General features: G+C 42.3%; 1 pseudogene; it reads right to left on the reverse strand.

The window, feature by feature from the left end:
* Positions 1-23,888, reverse strand: part of LOC138416846 (patched domain-containing protein 3-like) — a 159,404-nt pseudogene that overhangs the window by 78,022 nt on the left and 57,494 nt on the right.

Consider the following 23,888-nt stretch of genomic DNA (forward strand, 5'->3'; position numbering starts at 1 on the left):
AGGATAGCCCCTATAAAAACCTTAGAGGAAAATATAGGCACAACACTCTCTGACCTAAATTAAAGCAATATCTTTTTTCATCCACCTCTTAGAATAATGAAAATAAAAACAGAAATAAGCAAATGGGATTTAATCAAACTTAAAAGCTTTGGCACAGTGCAGGAAATCATAAACAGGACAGACCACAACCCACATGATGGGCAACAATATTTGTAAATGATGCAACTAACAAAAGATTAATCTCCAACACTTTCAAACAGCTCAAAGAGCTCAATATCAAAAAACAAACAACCCGATCACAAAATGAGTGTAGGATCTAAACATACATTTCTGTAAGGAACGTCTACAGATGACCAAAAAGCACATGAAAGGATGTTCAGAAAGGATGCTCCGCATCACTAATTATTAGAGAAATGCAGAAATACTACAATGAGGTATCATTTCACACCAATCAGAATAGCCACCATCAAAAAATCTACAAACAGTAAATGCTTGAGAGAGTGTGGAGAAAGGGAACCCTCCTACACTGTTTATGGAATGTAAGTAGGTACACCCACTGTGGAGAACTCTATGAGGTTTCTTTAAAAACTAAGTATAAACTTGCCATATGATTCAGCAATCCCAGTCCTTGGCATATATCTGGAGAAAAGTGGAAAAAGTGAAAGTGAAGTTGCTCAGTCGTGTCCGACTCTTTGCGACCCAGTGGACTGTAGCCCACCATGCTGCTCTGTCCATGGGATTTTCCAGGCAAGAATACTGGAGTGGGTTGCCATTTCCTTCTCCAGAGGATCTTCCCAACCCAGGGATCAAATCCAGGTCTCCCGCATTGTAAGCAAGATGCTTTACCATCTGAGCCACCAGGGAAGTCCTGGAGAAAACCATAATTCAAATAGGTACAGGCACCCCAGTGTTCACTGCAGAACTATTGACAATAGCCAAGACATGGAAGCAACCTAAGTGTCCACCAGCAGAAGAATGGGTAAAGAAGATGCAGTGTACACACAGACACACACAAAAAATGGAATATAACTCGGCTATAAAAAGAATTAAATAATGCCATTTGCAGCAACACAGAAGGGTCTCAAAATTACAATACTAAGTGAAGGAACTCAGAGAAAAACAAATATCACATCACTCACATGTGGAATCTAATCAAAATAAGCTTATTTACAAAACAGAAACCAACTCACAGATCTCAAAATCAAATTATGTTTATGAAAGGGGAAACATGAAGGGAGGGATAAATTAGGAGATTGGGTTTAAAACATAGATACTATTTTTCCAGTAGTGATGTATGGATATATGAGAGTTGGATCATAAAGAAGGCTGAGTGCTGAAGGATTGATGATTTTAAACTGTGGTGTTGGAGTAGACTCGTGAGAGTCCTTGGACTGCAAAGAGACTAAACCAGTCAAAATCCTAAAGGAAATCAAGTTAGAATATTCATCAGAAGGCCTGATGCTGAGGCTGAAGCTCCAATACTTCAGCCACCTGATGTGAAGAGCTCACTCATCAGAGAAGACCCTGATGCTGGGAAAGATCGAAGGCAGGAGGAGAAAGGGGACAACAGAGGACAAGAAGGTTGGAGAGCATCACTGACTCAATAGACATGAATTTGAGCTAACTCCACAAGATAGTGGAGGACAGAGGAGTCTGGCAGGCTGCAGTCCTTTGGTCACAGACAGACATGACTGAGTGACTAACACTTTGAATTTGAAATTGGAAAACTTAACAGTGCTGGGTTTTAAATATGCCTAAAAGTAAGGTTCGTGACACTGTACAGGAGACAGGGATCAAGACCATCCCCATGGAAAAGAAATGCAAAAAAGCGAAACAGCTGTCTGAGGAGGCCTTACAAATAGCTGTGAAAAGAAGAAAAGCGAAAAGCAAAGGAGAAAAGGAAAGAAATAAGCATCTGAATGCAGAGTTCCAAAGAATAGCAAGGAGAGATAAGAAAGCCTTTCTCAGCAATCAGTGCAAAGAAATAGAGGAAAACAACAGAATGGGAAAGACTAGAGATCTCTTCAAGAAAATCAGAGATACCAAGGAAACATTTCATGCAAAGATGGGCTCGATAAAGGACAGAAATGGTATGGACCTAAGAGAAGCAGAAGATATTAAGAAGAGGTGGCAAGAATACACAGAAGAACTGTACAAAAAAGATCTTCACAACCAAGATAATCACGATGGTGTGATCACTCACCTAGAGCCAGACATCCTGGATTGTGAAGTCAAGTGGGCCTTAGAAAGCATCACTGCAAACAAAGCTAGTGGAGGTGATGGAATTCCAGTTGAGCTATTTCAAATCCTGAAAAGTGATGCTGTGAAAGTGCTGCACTCAATATGCCAGCAAACTTGGAAAACTCAGCAGTGGCGGACAGAGCTGGAAAAGGTGTTTTCATTCCAATTCCAAAGAAAGGCAATGTCAAAGAATGCTCAAACTACCACACAATTGCATTCATCTCACACACTAGTAAAGTAATGCTCAAAATTCTCCAAGCCAGGCTTCAGCAATATGTGAACCGTGAACTTCCAGATGTTCAAGCTGGTTTTAGAAAAGGCAGAGGAACCAGAGATCAAATTGCCAACATCCGCTGGATCATTGAAAAAGGAAGAGAGTTCCAGAAAAATATCTATTTCTGCTTTATTGACTATGCCAAAGCCTTTGACTGTGTGGATCACAATAAACTGTGGAAAATTCTGAAAGAGATGGGAATCCCAGACCACCTGACCTGCCTCTTGAGAAATCTGTATGCAGGTCAGGAAGCAACAGTTAGAACTGGACATGGAACAAGAGACTGGTTCCAAATAGGAAAAGGAGAACGTCAAGGCTGTATATTCCGACCTTGCTTATTTAACTTACATGTAGAGTACATCATGAGAAACGCTGGGCTGGAAGAAGCACAAGCTGGAATCAAGATTGCTGGGAGAAATATCAATAATCTCAGATACGCAGATGACACCACCCTTATGGCAGAAAGTGAAGAGGAACTAAAAAGCCTGTTGATGAAAGTGAAAGAGGAGAGTGAAAAAGTTGGCTTAAAGCTCAACATTCAGAAAATGAAGATCATGGCATCCAGTCCAATCACTTCATGGGAAATAGATGGGGAAACAGTGGAAGCAATGGCTAACTTTGTTTTGGGGGGCTCCAAAATCACTGCAGATGTGACTGCAGCCATGAAATTAAAAGACACTTACTCCTTGGAAGAAAAATTATGACCAACGTAGATAGCATATTAAAAAGCAAAGATTACTTTGCCAACAAAGGTCCATCTAGTCAAGGCTATGGTTTTTCCAGTGATCATGTATGGATGTGAGAGTTGGACTGTGAAGAAGGCTGAGCGCCGAAGAATTGATGCTTTTGAACTGTGGTGTTGGAGAAGACTCTTGAGAGTCCCTTGGACTGCAAGGAGATCCAACCAGTCCATCCTAAAGGAGATCAGTCCTGGGTGTTCATTGGAAGGACTGATGCTAAAGCTGAAACTCCAGTACTTTGGCCACCTCATGCGAAGAGCTGACTCATTGGAAAAGACCCTGATGCTGGGAGGGATTGGGGGCAGGAGGAGAAGGGGATGACAGAGGATGAGATGGCTGGATGGCATCACCGACTTGATGGACATGAGTTTGAGTGAACTCCGGGAGTTGGTGATGGACCGAGAGGCCTGGCGTACTGTGATTCATGGAGTCTCAAAGAGTTGGACACGACTGAGTGACTATACTGAAAAGTAAGTTAGGTGCAGAGAAAATATTTAGTATAAAAAGTACTCAGATACTATTGCTTAAAAATAGTATAAATACTACTTAAAGTTAGTATTTTAAAAATACCATATAAAGTTTCATCATACAACAAAAATATTTCCCTTTAATAAAGACTTTCTCATCATGTTTAATGGGAAACAACTAAAATGTCATGAAAATAGTCCAGAAGGGAAATTTTTACTATTTATCTTTCAGATCATATATTTTTTCTTCAAAACCTGTACATATTCTTGTGATGTTTTCAAAAGTAGATCCTGATACAGATTTGACCCATCTGTAGATCCTAGAGGAGACACTCCACAGGACTCAGATTCAAATTCAACAACAGCTGGAAAGAAAAAGGATTACATTCTTTATCTAAAATACTTGAATTACCTAAGTATTAGTTAAAAACAAACAAAAAAACCCCCCAGATATTTCTAAGTGTTCCAAAAAATGAAACATATCTATAGATGATGGGAAACAAAATACAAGATTACAGTTACATAATCTGTCCTTGGTCCCACATGTGGCTGAGTATCAGAGCTTCTGTTTTTCTCACTCTTCATTCATTTACTCAATAACTATGTGCAAAGCTGCTGTGACAAACACTGGAATTACAAGATGAAGGTGACCCAGTCCACCCTGAAAAGTGATATCTCATAAACTGGAAAAATAGACAAACAGGCAATTTCCATACAGAGTCATAAGTACTAAGATATAAAAGATGGCACAAGGAACACTCACAAGGGACAGCCAGCTTTGTGTCAATACTGTCAGCTTTTTGGTGGAGGTGCTGTGGAAGTAGATAGATGAAGGACAGGAAAAAAGTACAGGAGATAGGGGGAGAAGCACGTACAAAGACCAGAGGTGAGGAGGCACACCTGTGGGACCCTACAGTCTGTCTGGTTAGATTAGATGCAGAGATAAACAGCAGAGGAGGGCGGTAAGGAGATAAGGCCAAATACTTTGGCAGGATCCATATTGATGTGGGTGATTGGAATTCTTCCTGAGGGCAAAATGTAAACTAGTGACAAAATCAATGACTGGGAAATTTTAAGGTCACCCACCAAGTGACAGCAATACAGACATGATTGCTTGAGTCTGGGTTTCCTAGCCTTAACGTCTACCAGAAACTTGACAAGTTGATGAAATCCATGTTTTCTGAGAATAGTGTCAGGGTGCAGGCAGATAGTTCTACAGAGATGGCAGAAGTAGAGGCAAGATATAGCCAGGAACAAAAAGAAATATATACTGTCATGATGACTGTATCTCTGTAGTACAGTCTGAAGTCAAGCAGGTTGATTTCTCCAGTTCCATTCTTCTTTCTCAAGATTGCTTGGCTATTCAAGTTTTTTTGGGTTTCCATACAAATTATGAAATTATTTGTTCTAGGTCTGTGACAAATACCATTGACGGCTTAATAGGGATTGCATTGAATCTATGGATTGCTTTGGGTAGTATATTCATTTTCACTATATTGATTCTTCCAATCCATGAACATCATGTATTTCTCCATCTATTTGTGTCATCTTTGATTTCTTTCATCAGTGTTTTATAGTTTTATATAAGTCTTTTGTTTCTTTAGTTAAATTTATTTCTAAGTATTTCATTTTTGCTGCAATGGTGAATGGGATAGTTTCCTTCATTTCTGTTTTCTCATTGTTAGTGTATAGGAATGCAAGGGATCTCTGTGTGTTAATTTTACATCTTGCAACTTTATTATGTTCATTGATTCACTCTAATAATTTTCTGGTGGTGTCTTTAGGGTTTTCTATGTAGAGAACCATGTCACCTGCAAACAGTGAGAATTTTACTTTTTCTTTTCCAATATGGATTCTTTTTTATCTCTCTTTCTTCTCTGAATGCTGTGGCTAGAACTGCCAAAACTATGCTGAATAGCAGTGGTGAGAATGGGCACGCTTATCTTGTTCCTGATTTTAGAGGAAATGCTTTCAATTTTTCACCATTAAGAATAATGTTTGCTGTGGGATGAGAAGCGAGGAGATTTACTTAACGCTTAAGTTCAGGACAAGGAACTTCTCCCAGAGTGCTTGCTTGGTTCCGAATCTCTTCTTTGAAAAGATATATGTGCCCACAGCACCATGAACTTGGGTCTGCAGTAGGCAGCCCACCTCTGGGACAGGGGTTAAACATTCGGTTCCTCCTCTTAGGCCTGCGTGGGCAAGTCTCTGACTTGGGATTAAGTGTTCAGAGAGGCCTGCTGTGACTGCACAGCTAAAGTACATCCTCCAGGTTCAAGGCTCTCAAGTACTAAGACCCAACATAGCCACAGTGCTGTTAAAGAAACCTTAGGTTGCTCTTCTGTGATGGCAAGAAGCCAAATGAGAAAACAGGTTGAGACCGTATTTAACAAGGGCTATTTTTATCTGTACCACAAACATCATGAAAATACCATCAAAACCATAAACCTGAGTGCATTGAGTGAAATGGATATTTTAATCACAATGACTACACAATGATAACTAGTTGTAATTTAAAGACTCCCCATAGTTGCTATCTAAGTCATCATTCATCCAGGTGATGTCAAGACAGAGATGAAAGTAAGCTTCAGTTACAAGTTTTAAATATTTGATTTAACTACAGATTTAGAAACTTTCTACAACTGCTCAGCAAGATATTTTAAAAAATTTAATTAAAAGGCTATCAGTAAAATAGTAATTAAAGATGTACTCTTGTATAAGAAAATAACAAAAAATCGTAACCTAGATCCAGAAATTAATCTTCTGACTTAGTATCACAAGTTTGTCTAATTCATGAAAAGGATTTCTCTTATGATTCCTTCAAATGAAAAAAAAAAATCCATATGTGGTTATTGTTTAGATGCCAGTCATTCACTTATGCTTAGGGGTAGAAAAACTGGGGTGGGTACAGTAGAGCTTAGAAATGATTAGGAAGCACAGCCAAAGTGAAATCAATTAGAGTAAATCAAACATCTGAATGTGTATTTTCAGTTACTAGGCAATAAGATTCCATTTCTGAATTAGAATTTAAATGCAGCTTTTCAAGAAATTTAAGAATTTAATAAGTATCTTTAAAAAAATGAGAAGTGAGAGTGCTGAATAAAGATCTGTTCTGTTTCTCCACCTCAAGTTGGATGCTGATCTCTGCCAGCCTCTCATTAGTCCTTGGGAAGATGGAAAACACCAATTTCATTCATGTTTCCCTAAGTGATTTGCATTTTTAAAGTTGCCGTATAGTAAACGGAATTCCCATTAAACTGTTTGAACACTGAAAACACAGAGCAGACCTACTATAATCAATGACAGCTGTAACCTTGTTCTAAAGAAGTTCACATGTGTCTAGGGCTCCTCAAGTAACAAGCCACAGTTGGGATAGGAGAGAAAGGGCATCAGAGAGAAAGGGAGGTGGCCTCACAGTGACACCTGCTGCCACTGGGACACACCTTCCTCTTGGAAACAGTTCAGGGTAGAAGAAAGCCACCATCTCACAAAGCCAGTTCGTTTCCTTTCACTACCCTTGTATATACGTTTCACTCATGACCTCGGAGAAATTAAGCATTTGGCTCTGAGGAATCACCTAGAGCCACCAGCTCAAGTACGAGAAAGTCAATGGGTTTGTCTGAAGAGAGCTAAAACAGCCCCAGGAACAATTACAAGTATTCCCTGCTTTTCCAAAGTTCACTTTATGTTACTTCACTTCCAGGAAGGGCCTATGTCAGCAACTGCTTTTGACTGAAAAAAAAAAAAAAAACTGAAGAGAATTTTTGGTTTAATTTCAAAAGGCAAAAAGTCAAAACTTTTTATAGTGAGAGGCATTGTGCTCCCCAAGTAGGGAAAGTGACTCCACTGTACTCCTTCCCTGGAAGCCACACCCCACATCTCAGCATCAAGTTGTCACAGCCCTGAATCTTCTCTGTGAACATCTGTGTTTCTCTTGTGTATACTTATTTTATGCACCAACTAGCAGAATGTGTCCTCTGTTAACTGCTTCTTTGCTTTATGCTGTTTTGACTTATGAAAGGCTTCCTAGGAATGTTCTACTTTCAGACTGTGGGGAAACCTGACTAGGCACTGCAGGTGGGATCTGCCCTTTCCATTCTCCACACACCTGCTCAGTCAGGTCACCATGTTAGTTTCAGCCACTTTGTGAATTACCCTGCCTTTCAACCCTGTGTTAATTTCCCTCTATTTCACAAGCATGCTTTTAAATAGTGTAGAAAAACTTGATATAGTATTTACATAGATTGTCTTAGAGTGCCCTCTAGGAGGGACTATTTATTTAGCTTTCACTTCCTTCTAAGCTCATGCACCTGGCTGTATAAAAATTGGCTCTCCAGACAAAGTAATGAAGTAAATTTATTTTCTGTGATTCTGTGTCTTTGCCTACTTGTTTACTTTATTTTCCAATGACTTTCTGTCTCTGAGTTCTTCTAGGTAGAGTTGCTTCTATATTTCCCACTCTGCTTTATTATAATCTTCCGGCAAAATTTTCATCTTGAAGAGTTCAGATTCCAAGTCTTCACTTCTGAGTTCCATCTAACTTCTTATGGAAACATTATTCTTCTCTCGTAACTACTCTAAGTTCTCTTGAGATGCTGCTTTTACCTAAGGCAAATGTAAAAAGATAACATTTTTAAAATAATTATAACTTGGATAATTATACTTGTTCCTTTAAATTTCGAGTCAGTGGTTCAGAGAGTAATTTTAAATGTTAAAAATAAGAGTGGAAGTTTAAAAAAAATTATCATCAATGTGAAGTGGGAATCAATGTTATAGGGGTACTTAAATAATCTGATAATTCAAAGACTATGAAGATCAACTTAAAATTTTAAACACTGAACAAGACAAGAATAATTCAAGAGGATGGTACTGGTTCTAAACCACAGTATTGTCTTTTCCTCCTAATAGTCTTGGTGTATGCCAACTGGTCTTAAAAGTAAAAGGATTCTCTAGTGAGAATCATTCTGAAAGGTCAGTTTACTGGTAACTGTGATGGAAACAGAAATATTTCAAAGGAGAAACAAGTGCCCCCTTCCTTCCAGAAATCTACAAAACAAACTGCTCTAAGGGAAGTAAAGGGAGCACATAAGCTGTATACCTCCGAAATGTAATGTACAGTGAAGTGAATTCAAGCATATGACAGATCAACAAATTAACGTGTAAAATAGGTTGACTTCTTTTAATTTCTCTACGAGATCCTGTCTCGCTCTTTCTTCACTCTCCAGTATACACTGCTCTACTTGACTGTGTACTATCATATTCACTTCTTTGTGACTTTTGAGATTCACTACTTCTTGCTCCAACTTCTTTTTCTTTAGTTTTTCACATTTCTTTCACATTCCTTTCATAGATAATAACTCCTCTCAAAGAACTTGATTTTTCTGCATCCAGGTGCAGACATTTTGAAGATGCAGTTCCCAGCTCTGCTGGAAGATCACCAATCTTCAAGAAGAAAACATTACCATTTGTTAATGAGGCAAGTGGACTGAGTACAGCCCAACTCAAACCGAGGATCAAATAAGTATGATGGTGTCTGTATTGTAGAACGTAGGACCTGGTATTACTCAGAGAATCAAAGAAGAAATTCAAGCCACTGAGAATCAGAAAATATACTCTTCACTGCCATCATCTTTGTCACACAACATTGGCATTTGATTTTATACTATTTATTGCTCTACAATAAATATTTTTCTACCTTTCCTCCATAAAATGACTACGAGTTCCCTCTTAGTAGAACATCTCTTACTCCTTCTCACCTCCCTCCCCACCCCCATCTTAATGCCACATGGTTTTCAAGGACGTGCGAGGTATACTGTATTGGGTTATCTAGACTAAGTCAATAAATCCCTCCCAAAGGAAGACTGTGACAACAAAACTCTAATTACTAAATCTGTAAATATGGATGTTAACCCCATGTGCCTTTTCCTGAACTACAAAGACATTTTGCTCATTTGAACTACATTCCAAAGCAGTTAAAGAAATTCCATTTCCCAATAGTTTACTGAGATGATCTATACATTTTTCTGAAAAGAAAAATGCCACATTCTTGTAATCCTTTTTTACTTTCCATTTATGCAAGACAAGTGCTGTGCGTATCAATGAATATTCTCTGTTAGACCAGTGTGTACTTAAACAAGATTCTCCCTCGTGGAAAAAATGATGACAGTGTAAAATTAAGGGCTAAACTGCTCTTCACAGACTAGATGACAAGGGCTGAAGAGAAAAGGTTCCATGAAAGCTGAACAGTCAGAAAAGATCCATGAAGGAGGAGAGACTGGGCACCAGGTCTGAATAAACGGAGGACTATCCAAGAGGAAAAGAAACTGTAAAGACAGGATAGTCTGAGTAAAGGCCAAGAACTCTGAGGATAAAATCCCACCACAGGGAAATAAAAACATGACCACACAGAAACAAAACATATAAATCAATGTTCATAGCAACATTATTAATAGCCCCAATGTGGAACCAACCCAAAGCTCAATCAACTGATGATAGATACATGGCTTAGTCACATACTGCTTATTGTTTGACAATCAACAGAAACAGAACTGATATGCACTATCACATGGATGAACCTCAAAACATGACATCAAATGGGAAAAGCTAATCCCAAAGGATCACATACTGTACGATGCTTTTGAACTGTGGTGTTGGAGAAGACTCTTGAGAGTCCCTTCGACTGCAAGGAGATCCAACCAGTCCATACTAAAGGAAATCAGTCCTCAATATATATTGGAAAGACTGATGCTGAAGCTGAAACTCCAATACTTTGGCCACCTGTTGCAAAGAACTGATTGATTTGAAAAGACCTTGATGCTGGGAAAGATTGAAGGCAGGAGGAGGAGACGACAGGGGGTGAGATGATTGGATGGCACCACCGACTCAATGAACATGAGTCTGAGTAAACTCCAGAGTTGGTGATGGACAGGGAGGCCTAGAGTGCTGCAGTTCTTGGGGTTGCAAACAGTCAGACACAACTAAGTGACTGAACTGAACTGAACTGATCTGATTGAACTGAAAATGAGAATTATGAGCAAATTGTTTCCAAAAATGTTCTAAGTAAATAATAAAGAGCAGACAGAAGAGTGAATCAATAAGAGTTTGGGTAAAGCTCACCATTTGAGTCCCAAATTGTGATTTAATGACAGGTAGATGCCTTTAAATAGTTGAGAAGCCATAAGAATAAATGATTCAAGGCGGAAATGTTTGAAAATTAATTTAAATTGGCATGAAGAAAAAGAAAATTATCCCAACAAATATGACAAATACCTCCAATAAACACCACCCCTTGCTAGTTTAAAAAAAAAAAAATCTGATAACTAAGCTATACAGCTACCCCAAAGTAAGAGCCTTAGCTCTGTACATATTTAAACAGATTAAAGTTCGTAAAAAAATTTTTTCTGGAGAATATGCTACAGCTCTAACACTGTAATAGTCAATTACAAGAATCAACCTATTGATAACTGCACTAAGCACTTCTACAAATATCAACTAACTCATTAGCTATAATGATTCTAGAAAGGAAGAAGCTAGAAATATAAGTAAGCTTCAGGTTTTTCACCAGGTCTTCTGACTCTACTAGTCCTCTTAAATCAAGCCTCAGTTACTTCTCTAGTACAAACATATAAATACAAAATAAACCTCTTATTTCACTCATGGTACATACACTAATGGTAAATAAGGTAAAATTTAGAGAGTTCTTCTCAGACAGTCATGAGATTATTTGCTGCTTCCATAACTTTCAATACCTTTTGTAATGTTTAAAATAGTAATATAGGGCAAAAGACAATGAAAAACACTTATTATCACTAAATATATATTATGCCATATATATAAAGCATGACTATGAGCAAAGTTAGTGGAGGTGATGAAATTCCAGTTGAGCTATTTCAAATTCTAAAAGATGATGCTGTGAAAGTGCTGCACTCAATATGCCAGCAAACTTGGAAAACTCAGCAGTGGCGGACAGAACTGGAAAAGGTGTTTTCATTCCAATCCCAAAGAAAGGCAATGCCAAAAATGCTCAAACTACCGCACAATTGTGCTCATCTCAGATGCTAGTAAAGTAATGCTCAAAATTCTCCAAGCCAGGCTTCAGCAATATGTGAACTGTGAACTTCCAGATGTTCAAGCTGGTTTTAGAAAAAGCAGAAGAATCAGAGATCAAATTGCCAACATCCACTGGATCATCGAAAAAGCAAGGGAATCCCAGAAAAACATCTATTTCTGCTTTATTGACTATGCTGAAGCCTTTGACTGTGTGGATCACAATAAACTGTGGAAAATTCTGAAAGAGATGGGAATACCAGACTACCTGACCTGCCTCTTTGAGAAACCTATATGCAAGTCAGAAAGCAACAGTTAGAACTGGACATGGAACAACAGATTGGTTCCAAATAGGAAAAAGAGTACATCAAGGCTGTATATTGTCACCCTGCTTATTTAACTTATATGCAGGGTACATCATGAGAAATGCTGGGCTGGAAGAAACACAAGCTGGAATCAAGATTGCTGGGAGAAATATCAATAACCTCGGATATGAAGATGACACCACCCTTATGGCAGAAAGTGAAGGAGAGCTAAAGAGCCTCTTGATGAAAGTGAAAGTGGAGAGTGAAGAAGTTGGCTTAAAGCTCAACATTCAGAAAACTAAGATCATGGCGTCTGGTCCCATCACTTCATGGCAAATGATGGGGAAACAGTGGAAACAGTGGCTGACTTCGTTTTTCTGGGCTCCAAAAACGCTGCGGAGAGTGATTGCATCCATGAAATTAAAAGACGCTTACTCCTTGGAAGGAAAGTTATGACCAACCTAGATAGCATATTAAAAAGCAGAGACATTACTTTGTCAACAAAGGTCCATCTAGTCAAGGCTATGGTTTTTCCAGTGGTCATGTATGGATGTGAGAGTTGGACTATAAAGAAAGCTGAGTGCCAGAGAATTGATGCTTTTGAACTATGATGTTGGAGAAGACTCTTGAGAGTCCCTTGGACTGCAAGGAGATCCAACCCATCCATCCTAAAGGAGATCAGTCCTGGGTGTTCATTGGAAGGACTGATGTTGAAGCTGAAACTCCAATACTCTGGCCACCTGATGGGAAGAGCTGACTCATTTGAAAAGACTCTGATGCTGGGAAAGATTGAGGACAGAAGGAGAAGGGGACGACAGAGGATGAGATGGTTGGATGGCATCACCGACTCAATGGACATGGGTTTGGGTGGACTCCAGGAGTTGGTGATGGACAGGGAGGCCTGGCGTACTGCAGTACATGGGGTGGCAAAGAGTCAGACGCGACGAAGCGACTGAACTGAACTGAACCCAAAATGTGGATAATTCATTTGTGGACTCATTTTAATAAACCAGGTTTTATCTGGGGGAAGAAACGTACTTTTAAGGAGGAATCTCTTCAGTTTTGGCCTGCTTGATTCAGATAAGATTTTCTCCTTCAAGTTCCCTGTCTTGCCGTTAAAAAAAAAGTTTGCTTTATAAATTGAATATATTTACTTCTCCAAATAGGAGTTTGATAATAATTTTTTCTTGTTTGTGCCTTTAAAGCATATAATTTTGTTAGAATGCTACTATGTCATGTCATGCCACAGCATTATTAAACTATAAAACAAGGTTTTACCTATTCGTTTTTTCTATGCTATAGTTAAAAATATATGTCTTTTCTTAATCTGAGGAAGTAGCTGGCATAGGGATGTGGAGTCACTAAGAAGGCCATTGGCTTTGTTACTTCTTTTGTAGAATTAGGAAATTTGAGTAAATCAATGACTCTCATACCTTAAGAAATTTTTGTGTTCCACCCCCCCCCCCCCCCCCCCAAGGAAAACACCCAGAGGCAGTCCTAAGATGGTGGAGGAATAGGACAGGGAGACCACTTTCTCCCTCACAAATTCATCAAAAGAACATTTGAACGCTGAGTAAATTCCACAAAACAACTTCTGAATACTGGCAGAGGACATCAGGCACCCAGAAATCAGCCCATTGTCTTCGAAAGGAGGTAGGAAAAAATATAAAACATAAAAAGAGAGACAAAAGAGGTAGGGACGGAGATCCGTCCCGGGAAGGAAGTCTTAAAAAAAAGAGAAGTTTCCAAACACCAGGAAACACTCTCACTGGTGAGTCTGTGGTGAGCCTTGGAACCTCAGAGGGCAACATAACCGGGAGGAAAAATAAATACATAATTAAAACCCACAGAATACGTGCCCAACAGTAACTCCCAGCAGAGAAGCAGCTCAGATGCCCGCATCAGCCACTAGCAAGTGGGGGCTGGGCAGCGAGGCACGGGGTGCATTGCTTAGAGTAAGGACTGGGCCTGAATGCCCCAAGGGCAATCTGAGGGAACTAACTTGAGATAGCAAACCAGACTGTGGGACAGCTACCCCATGAAAAGCCCTAACCTAAAACACTGCATGGCAACTCACTCCAGTATTCTTGTCTGGAAAACCCCCTGGGTGGAGAAGCCTGCCAGGCTGCAGTCCGTGGGGTTGCAAAGAGTTGGACATGACTGAACAACTTCACAAAACACTGCCAGGGCTGCTCACAGAACAAAGGCCCATCCCCCGCTGGAGACAGGCAGGCAAGGGCAGTAGGGGCCAATCGCGGCCCCAGAGAGGCATCATCTACCAAACTGCAAGCAGGCTTTGTTGCTAACCAAGACTTATTGGGATTCTGGACGGTCGACATCTGCCTGAGAAAGTGTGCTGGTTGTACACCCAGAAAACTTAGCGGCAGGGATGGGGGAGGTGATAAGTCGCAGAGACCGCGCTCGCCAAACACCTGGTCACCTGAGCTGCTCGGACCTGGGAAGGGCACAAAATGCAGGCCCAACCAAGTCTGAGCCTTTGTGGAGTACCCGAGTACCTGAACCTGAGCGGCTTAGACCTGGGAAGTGCATACAACCCAGGGCCAGCCTCAGACCGTTCCTGGCAGAGGAATCTAGAGCTTAGGCAGTGTAGACAGTTTGCACACTGTGAGCGGGGGCAAAACCAGTGTGGCTGAGACACTGTGAGCAAACACCAGTGTTATTTGTTTGCAGTGTTCCTCCCTCCCCACAGCACTACTGAACAAGAGAGCCTATAAAAGTGTCCACCACCGCCCCCTTGTGTCAGGGTGGAAATTAGACACTGAAGAGACCAGCAAACAGAAGAAGCTAAAACAGAGGGAACTGCCTTGGAAGGGACAGATGGAGAAGTCTTGAGGCTACTGTAAGAATAAGACTGAAAACCAGAGGCAGGAGGCTTAAGTCCAAATACTGAGAACACCACAGAACTCCTGACTCCTGGGAACATTAATTGAGAGGAACTCATCAAAAGCCTCCATACCTACACTGAAACCAAGCACCACCCAAGGGCCAACAAGTTCCAGAGCAAGATATACCACACAAATTCTCCAGAAACACAGGAACATAGCCCTGAGCTTCAATATACAGGCTGCCCAAAGTCACTCCAAACCCACTGACATCTCATAACTCATTACTGGACACTTCATTGCACTCCAGAGAGAAGAAATCCAGCCCCACTCACCAGAACGCCGACACAAGCTTCCTTAACCAGTAAACCTTGACAAGCAACCCGTCCAACCCCACCCACAGTGAGGAAACTCCACAATAAAGAGAACACAAACGGCCAGAATATGGAAAGGCCACCCCAAACACAGTAATACAAACAAGATGAAGAGGCAGAGAAATATGCAGCAGGTAATACATGAACCGTGAGCTTCCTGATGTTCAAGCTGATTTTAGAAAAGGCAGAGGAACCAGAGATCAAATTGCCAACATCCACTGGATCATGGAAAAAGCAAGAGAGTTCCAGAAAAATATCTATTTCTGCTTTATTGACTATGCCAAAGCCTTTGACTGTGTGGATCACAATAAACTGTGGAAAATTCTGAAAGAGATGGGAATACCAGACCATCTAACCTACCTCTTGAGAAATCTGTATACAGGTCAGGAAGCAACAGTTAGAACTGGACATGGAACAACAGACTGGTTCCAAATAGGAAAAGGAGAACGTCAAGGCTATATATTGTCACCCTGCTTATTTAACTTCTATGCAGAGTACATCATGAGAAACGCTGGACTGGAAGAAGCACAAGCTGGAATCAATATTGCTGGGAGAAATATCAATAACCTCAGATAGGCAGATGACACCATCCTTATAGCAGAAAATGAAGAGGAGCTAAAAAGCCTGTTGATGAAAGTGAAAGAGGAGAGTGAAAAAGTTGGCTTAAAGCTCAACATTCAGAAAAGGAAGATGATGGCATCCGGTCCCATCACTTCATGAGAAATAGATGGGGAAACAGTGGAAACAGTGTCAGACTTTATTTTTTTGGGATCCAAAATCACTGCAGATGGTGACTGCAGCCATGAAATTAAAAGACGCTTCCTCCTTGGAAGAAAAGTTATGACCAACCTCGATAGCATATTCAAAAGCAGAGACATTACTTTGCCAACTAAGGTCTGTCTAGGCAAGGCTATGGTTTTTCCAGTAGTCATGTATGGATGCGAGAGTTGGACTGTGAAGAAGGCTGAGCGCCGAAGAATTGATGCTTTTGAACTGTGGTGTTGGGGAAGACTCTTGAGAGTCCCTTGGACTGCAAGGAGATCCAACCAGTCCATTCTGAAGGAGACCAACCCTGGGATTTCTTTGGAAGGACTGATGCTAAAGCTGAAACTCCAGTACTTTGGCCACCTCATGGGAAGAGTTGACTCATTGGAAAAGACTTTGATTCTGGGAGGGATTGGGGGCAGGAGGAGAAGGGGACGACCGAGGATGAGATGGCTGGATGGCATCACTGACTCGATGGACGTGAGTCTGAGTGAACTCCGGGAGTTGATAATGGACAGGGAGGCCTGGCGTGCTGTGATTCATGGGGTTACAAAGAGTCGGACACGACTGAGCGACTGAACTGAACTGAAAGGAACAGGATAAATGCCCACCAAACCAAACAAAAGAGGAAGAGATAAGGAATCTACCTGATAAAGAATTCCGAATAATAATAGTGAAAATGATCCAAAATCTTGAAAACAAAATGGAGTTACAGATAAATAGCCTGGAGACAAGGATTGAGAAGATGCAAGAAAGGTTTAACAAGGACCTAGAAGAAATAAAAAAGAGTCAATATATAATGAATAATGCAATAAATGAGATCAAAAACACTCTGGAGGGAACCAACAGTAGAATAATGGAGGCAGAAGAAAGGATAAGTGAGGTAGAAAATAGAATGGTAGAAATAAATGCAACAGAGTTGAAAAAAGAAAAATGAATTAAAAGAATTGAGGACAATCTTAGAGGCCTCTGAGACAATGTTAAATGCCGCAATATTTGGATCATAGGAGTCCCAGAAGAAGAAGACAAAAAGAAAGACCATGAGAAAATACTTGAGGAGATAATAGTTGAAAACTTCCATAAAGTGGGGAAGGAAATAATCACCCAAGTCCAAGAAACCCAGAGAGTCCCAAACAGGATAAACCCAAGGTGAAACACCCCAAGACACATATTAATAGTCATGCAAGTGTATATTCCTTGGTTCTTTGTCTCATCACAATGAAGATTTGGAGCGATGGACGTTAAAGCCCTCGACGTGTCACAGCTCTCGGGTTTGGACAAACTGTGTTATAGCTCTTAGGTAAATCAGTGTTACAGCTCTATTTTATTTAGAAGATAGCAGGACAATCCATCCTTGAAGTGTGAGGGCATGCCAACCCAAAGACTTGAAGAGAAGAGAGTGGAGGAGCACGTGGTGCGGGGTTGGGGGGGGAAGAGGGAAGGGAGAGAGAGAGGGAGGAGGGAGAGAGAGAGGGAGGAGGGAGAGAGAGAGGGAGGAGGGAGAGAGAGATGGAGAGAGGGAGAGAGAGAGCGCACGCACGTGGGAGAGAAAGAGAGAGAGAGCGCTTTGGCTCCTCCTTTTATATGTTTTTCTCTCCACCTGGGCCTGCACTATGCAAATTGGGCTTAGCCAGGAGTGCTGTTTGTTCTACCTGAAGTCTTCACTCTGGTCCTCGGACCTTCCTTTGACCTTCCTTGCTTTTTTTAGCCACTGCCATTTTGGACTCCTTTTCCCTGTTCTACCTACCTAACATTCCCCCCTCAAGAGATGGGAGGCCCAATTCTTAGGGAATAGGGCTGCCGAGGTCTTTCTGGCTACTTCCTGCTGAACTGGGGCAGCGAGGGGTATTGGGCCTCCCCTTCTTGCTAGTCTCAAGCCTCAGAGTCCTTATAGCGGTGTCCATCTAAGGGTGTGATATTTTTCATGGTCGGCTGTAGTTTTATATCTTTGTTGAACTGGCACTGCATGTTGTAGCTTGTTGACCTGGGCAGAGACAAAACGGGTTAGACAATTGACAGTTCATGGAATAATCATAAGCATCATCAATATATCATAACAAGGATTAGTAGGGGCATTAGTCAATTTTAAATTCACATCGCCAGGATGGCTCAAGTCCCTCCTTGTTAAGGGATCAGAAGATCTATCTCTTGTCTGTTTTGGAATACAATCTCTGTCAAGCTGGGTTGATTCTTTAGAGATATCCTGAGAAATTTTATCCCCAGAAACCAGATTTTGGGGGTGTTCATTAGAATGGCACTCATTGATAGTCCTGAATAGGTATCAGAGATCTCCCAGGGCCTCACAGGTGTATTGAGTGTCCTCTTCTGTTTTCTTCCATGGCTTGACTCATGAATGGTGAATCCAGGAGTCATGTCCTGGTACCTTGACTGCTGTGGGGGTAGAAAGTATTACAGGGTAGGGGCCCTTCCATGTGGGCTGGAGTTGAGCTTTTGGGGACCCATCTTTCCAGACTTTAATTAGGACTTGAGTCCCTGGAGCATATAGTGGTGACTCCTTAGAATCTTTTGGGTCCTGGTTCATACCCCACAAGTGTATATCCTGTTGGAATTGCCCAATGGCCATGGTATAAGCCTGGAGGGTCTGAACCTCTGGATCTAAGAAGAGGTCATTGACATAAACAAAAGGTCTCCCATATAGCATCTCATAAGAACTAAGACCAAGCTGTTCCTTAGGGGCAATGTGGGTGCAGAGGAGAGCTATTGGTAAAGCCTCCTTCCATCCCAGGGATGTCTCCTGGGTTATCTTTTTTATAGCTGATTTTAAGAATTGATTGGCTCTTTCTGCTTTTCCTGAAGATTGAGACCTCCAGGCACAATGGAGATAATAAGTAATGCCCAATGCTTTTGAGACCCCGTGGGTGACCTTGGAAGTAAATAATGTCCCATTGTCACTTTGTAATGACCTGGGCAGAGCAAATCTTGGAATGATTTCATGAAGCAGTTTTTTTTACCACCTCCTCAGCCTTCTCAGTCCGAGTGGGAAAGCCTTTAATCCATCCTGTGAATGTATCTATCATAACTAATAGGTATTTATGCCCTTGAGAAACTGGCATCTGGGTGAAATCCATCTGCCAGTCCTCTCCTGGGTAGGCTCCATGTCGTTGGATGGGCTGGGCCAGCTGGGGTCTTCAAGCTCCTTGGGGGTTGTTTAATTGGCAAGTGGGACAAGAGGAGACCACCTGTCTTATAGTTGTTTGGAAGCCTGTTCCCCTGAAGGACCTTTCTAGTAATCTTTGGAGGGCCTTTTCTCCTAAATGAGTAGTGGCATGTAAGGAGTTAGCCAACTTCCATTGGAGGTTCCCAGGCAGAAAAAGGAGTCCCTCCTTTTGGAGCCACCCCATATGATCTTCTTGAAAGCCCTCACTCAGCTTTAAGAGTCTCACCTTCAGTATAGGAATGAGTTTCTGGCAAATTAGTCTGTGGAACTAAGGTGGCAACCCCTATTAGGTCATGGTTCTGTAACGCTGCTCTCCTAGCTGCCTGATCAGCTGCTTGGTTCCCTCGTGCCACTTCTGTGTCCCCTTTTTGGTGTCCTTTACAATGGGAGACTGAAACCTCAGCGGGCAGATGGACTGCCTCCAAGAGTCGAAGAATCTGATCACCGTATTTGATTGGGGACCCTAGGGTGGTCAAGTGGCCCCTTTCTTTCCAAATAGCAGCATGTGCATGTAGCACCAGAAAGACATATTTGGAATCAGTGTAAATGGCTATTCTTTTTCCTTTTCCCAGCTCTAAAGCTCAAGTCAGGGCTATGAGCTCAGCTAATTGGGCTGAAGTACCTGGTGGCAGAGGCTTAGCCTCTATGGTCTCAAAATTGGAGACTACTGCATAGCCAGCTCTTCTTTTTCCATCCAAGACAAAGCTGCTTCCATCAGTGTACCAGATTTCCTCAGGATTGGTCAAAGGATATTCTGATAATGCCTCTCGGGGTTTTGTCCAGTGGCCCAAGGTTTCTAGACAAGAGTGAAAGGGGAGAGAGCCCTCGGGGGTAGGCAAGAGGGTGGCTGGGTTAAGAACCTCACAAGGGGATATAGTGAGGCCTGGATTTTCCATCAGCATTACTTGATATCTGAGGATTCTTTGATCAGACATCCATAAATGGCCTCTCCCATTTAGTTGTTTTACTTGGTGGCTGGCAAAAATAGTTAGTTTGCTCCAAAGGAGAGTTTTAAAGCATCTTCTATCATGATTGCAATAGCTGCAAGATTTTGAAGGCAGGAGAGCCAGCCTCGGGTAGTTGGATCGAGACTTTTGGATAAGTAAACTACAGGCTGGGGCTCAGATCCCAACCTTTGAGTTAACACTCCCAAAGCTACTCCCTCTCTTTCATGGACATAAAGTTGGAATGCTTTTGCTGGGTCTGGCAACCTCAAGGCAGGTGCCTGAGTTAAGGCCTGTTTTAGTGTAGCCTCTGCCTTCTTTTGAGGAGTTCCCCACATCAGTGGGATTGAATCATCTCGTCCCTTCAAGCTTTCATATAAGGGCTGGGCAATTAGACCATAGTTGGGTATCCAGATTGTACAATATCCAGTTAGCCCCAGGAAAGCTCTCAATTGTTTTCGAGTCATGGGAGAGGGCAACTGGAGGATTCCTTGTACCCGATCAGAGGACTGCCTCCTGGACCCGTGTGTAATCTGAACTCCCAGGTAAGTGACATTTGTCTCGACCATCTGTGCCTTAGCATGGGAGACTTTATATCCCCTTTCTGCCAAGAAGTTTAGAACCTGAATTGCATGTTGTTGGGCACTTTTCTCATCTGGAGAGCAGATTAGTAGGTCATCTACATATTGTAATATTTTTTCCATTAGGTCCCAAGTTCAGATCTAGGAGATCCCAGCTAAGGGCCTGTCTAAACAGGTGGTGGTTATCTCTGAACCCCTGAGGTAATACTGTCCAAGTCATCTGTTGGCGTTTTTCTCCTGGGGCCTCCCACTCAAAGGCAAAAAGATATTGGGATTCTTTAGCCAGTGGTATGCAAAAAAGTGCATCTTTGAGATCCAAGACTGTAAACCACTTGGCACTTGGTGGGATTTCTCCCAAGATTACATAGAGATTGGGTACTGTGGGATGGAGGGGGACTACAGCTTCATTTATGATCCGGAGATCTTGAACCATTCGCCAGGTTACGTCTTCTTTCTTTACTGAGAGGATTGGAGTGTTACATGGCGAACTGGTGGGGACCAACAGCCCACAAGCAAGGAATTTATTTATTAAAGGCTGTAGTCCCTCCGAGCCTCCCTTTTGAGAGGGTATTATTTCCGGTTAGGAAACCAAGTGGGATCTCGGAGGAAAATAATGACCAGTTTGGCTTGGTAGGCTCGTCCAGGAATCCCCTGGTCCCACACCTGGGGGTTAATTTTGTCTTCCCCTGGTTTTTGATCCCTCTCTATTGAAGGTGTAATGGGTTCCTCAGTAGTAACCAGGAGCTGTAGAGCTCTAGGGGCTGAAAAACTTCCCATCACAAGGGTGGTCCCCAGTTTAGTGAGTATATCTCTTCCTAATAAGGGAATAGGACACTCAGGGACCACCAGAAACTGGTGGGAAAATATTTGTCCATCCCAGCAACAAAGAAGTGCTTGGGTGAATCTTTTAGTAGTTGCTTTTCCTATAGCACCCAAAATGGTACAAGTTTGGGAGGAGAAGGCTCCGGAGTAGGAGATCAAGACAGAGTAGGTAGCCCCTGTGTCAACCAAGAAATTTTCGGACCTACCTGCCACATCCAGTTGCACCCTTGGCTCCAGCCCCGCGATGGTTATCTGTGACAGGCAGGCTGGCTGGAGTGGGCTGCTTCAGTCCTCTTGAACCATCTTGAGGGTAGGCTTGGCGCTTGACCTTGAGGCTCTTGGGTCCCAAGGGCAGAGTGCCGCCCAATGTCCCAATTGATGGCATTTGTGGCAAACCGTTCTAGGAGACTTGTCGTGGTTTGGACACTCTTTGGCCCAATGCCCCACCTGTCTACAGATCAGGCATTTGTCTCATGCCTTGTCCTTCAAGGACTCAGGGTTTGCCATAGGGCTTCTCTGGAGGGTGGCCAGCATCTGGGCATGCCTTGTCTCTTTCTTTCTCTCCTTCTCCTGGGCCTTGGCCTCCTTCTCCTGTTCTCTGTTATAAAAGGTATTGATGGCTGTCTGGACCATCTCATCTAAAGAGGCAGTGGGGTCCTGCTGTTGTAGCTATTGTAACTTAATTCTGATATCTGATGCACATTGGGATAGGAATTTGTCCTTTAAAATCACCTGTCCCTCGTAAGAGTCTAAGTCCAGATTGGTAAACTTTTGGAGTGCCTCTTTTAGCCTTTCCAGAAAGGCAATGGGGTTCTCATTGGGCTCCTGAGTTATTGCTGAGACCAGGCACAGTCCCACAAGTAATAGGCTTCCTTCTATTTCCATGGGTGGACTTCCTTAGGGGTGAGTCTTTCTGAAGCTTATCCTACCCAGAACTGTTGCAACCTGAGAACCAGGCGTCCCTGGGTCAGGGTGCAGATCCCCAGGCAGGCTGAAGAGTAACAGCCTCCTAGAGATAGAATCCCCGGGCAGGTGGAGGCATGACGGCCTCCCGAGAATTGGGTCCCTGGGCAGGCCGAGGCATGACGACCTCCTGGGACCCCCAGAACTAGCGGCTCCCCGAGCAGGTTGAGGCATGACAACCTTTTGAGGATCTGATCCGTAGGCAGGTCAAGGTGTGACGACCTCCTGGGACCCCTGGACTGGAGCTTGGGTGTCCCCAAGGTCTCCAGTGTAACCAGTACTGGGTAGGATTAGGGAGTTAGATATTATAGAGTATTTCTCTCCCAAGGCCAGCTATTTTCTGGTTGTCTCTCCAGAAGATTATAGAGGCAACCTTGTGGGTCTGGATGGGGCTCAGGTAAAGAGCAAGAAACAAGAGGGAAGGGGGCAGAGCATAGCACAAGGGTATAATGTAAACAAATTAAAATCAATTGGGTCCAAATGACAAGTCAAATTCAAGTACTTAATCTCCAGTCTATAAGCCAACAGACACACCCAGAGGTGGCAGGACAGCTCCAAGTTCAGTTCAGTTCAGTCGCTCAGTCGTGTCCGACTCTTTGCAACCCCATGAACTGCAGTACGCCAGGGCTCCCTATCCATCACCATCTCCCGAAGTTCACTCAGACTCACGTCCATCAAGTCCGTGATGCCATCCAGCCATCTCATCCTCTGTCGTCCCCTTCTCCTCCTGCCCCCAATCCCTCCCAGCATCAGAGTCTTTTCCAATGAGTCAACTCTTCGCATGAGGTGGCCAAAGTACTGGAGTTTCAGCTTTAGCATCATTCCTTCCAAAGAAATCCCAGGGTTGGTCTCCTTCAGAATGGACTGGTTGGATCTCCTTGCAGTCCAAGGGACTCTCAAGAGTCTTCTCCAACACCACAGTTCAAATGCATCAATTCTTCAGTGCTCAGCCTTCTTCACAGTCCAACTCTCACATCCATACATGACCACAGGAAAAACCATAGCCTTGACTAGACGGACCTTAGTCAGCAAAGTAATGTCTCTGCTTTTGAATATACTATCTAGGTTGGTCATAACTTTTCTTCCAAGGAGTAAGTGTCTTTTAATTTAATGGCTGCAGTCACCATCTGCAGTGATTTTGGAGCCCCCAAAAATAAAGTCTGTCACTGTTTCCACTGTTTCCCCATCTATTTCCCATGAAGTGATGGGACCGGATGCCATCATCTTCCTTTTCTGAATGTTGAGCTCTAAGCCAACTTTTTCACTCTCCTCTTTCACTTTCATCAACAGGCTCTTTAGCTCCTCTTTACTTTCTGCCATAAGGGTGATGTCATCTGCCTATCTG

The sequence above is a fragment of the Ovis canadensis genome, chromosome 13 (genome assembly GCF_042477335.2).
Source record: "Ovis canadensis isolate MfBH-ARS-UI-01 breed Bighorn chromosome 13, ARS-UI_OviCan_v2, whole genome shotgun sequence".
Lineage (NCBI taxonomy): Eukaryota > Metazoa > Chordata > Mammalia > Artiodactyla > Bovidae > Ovis > Ovis canadensis.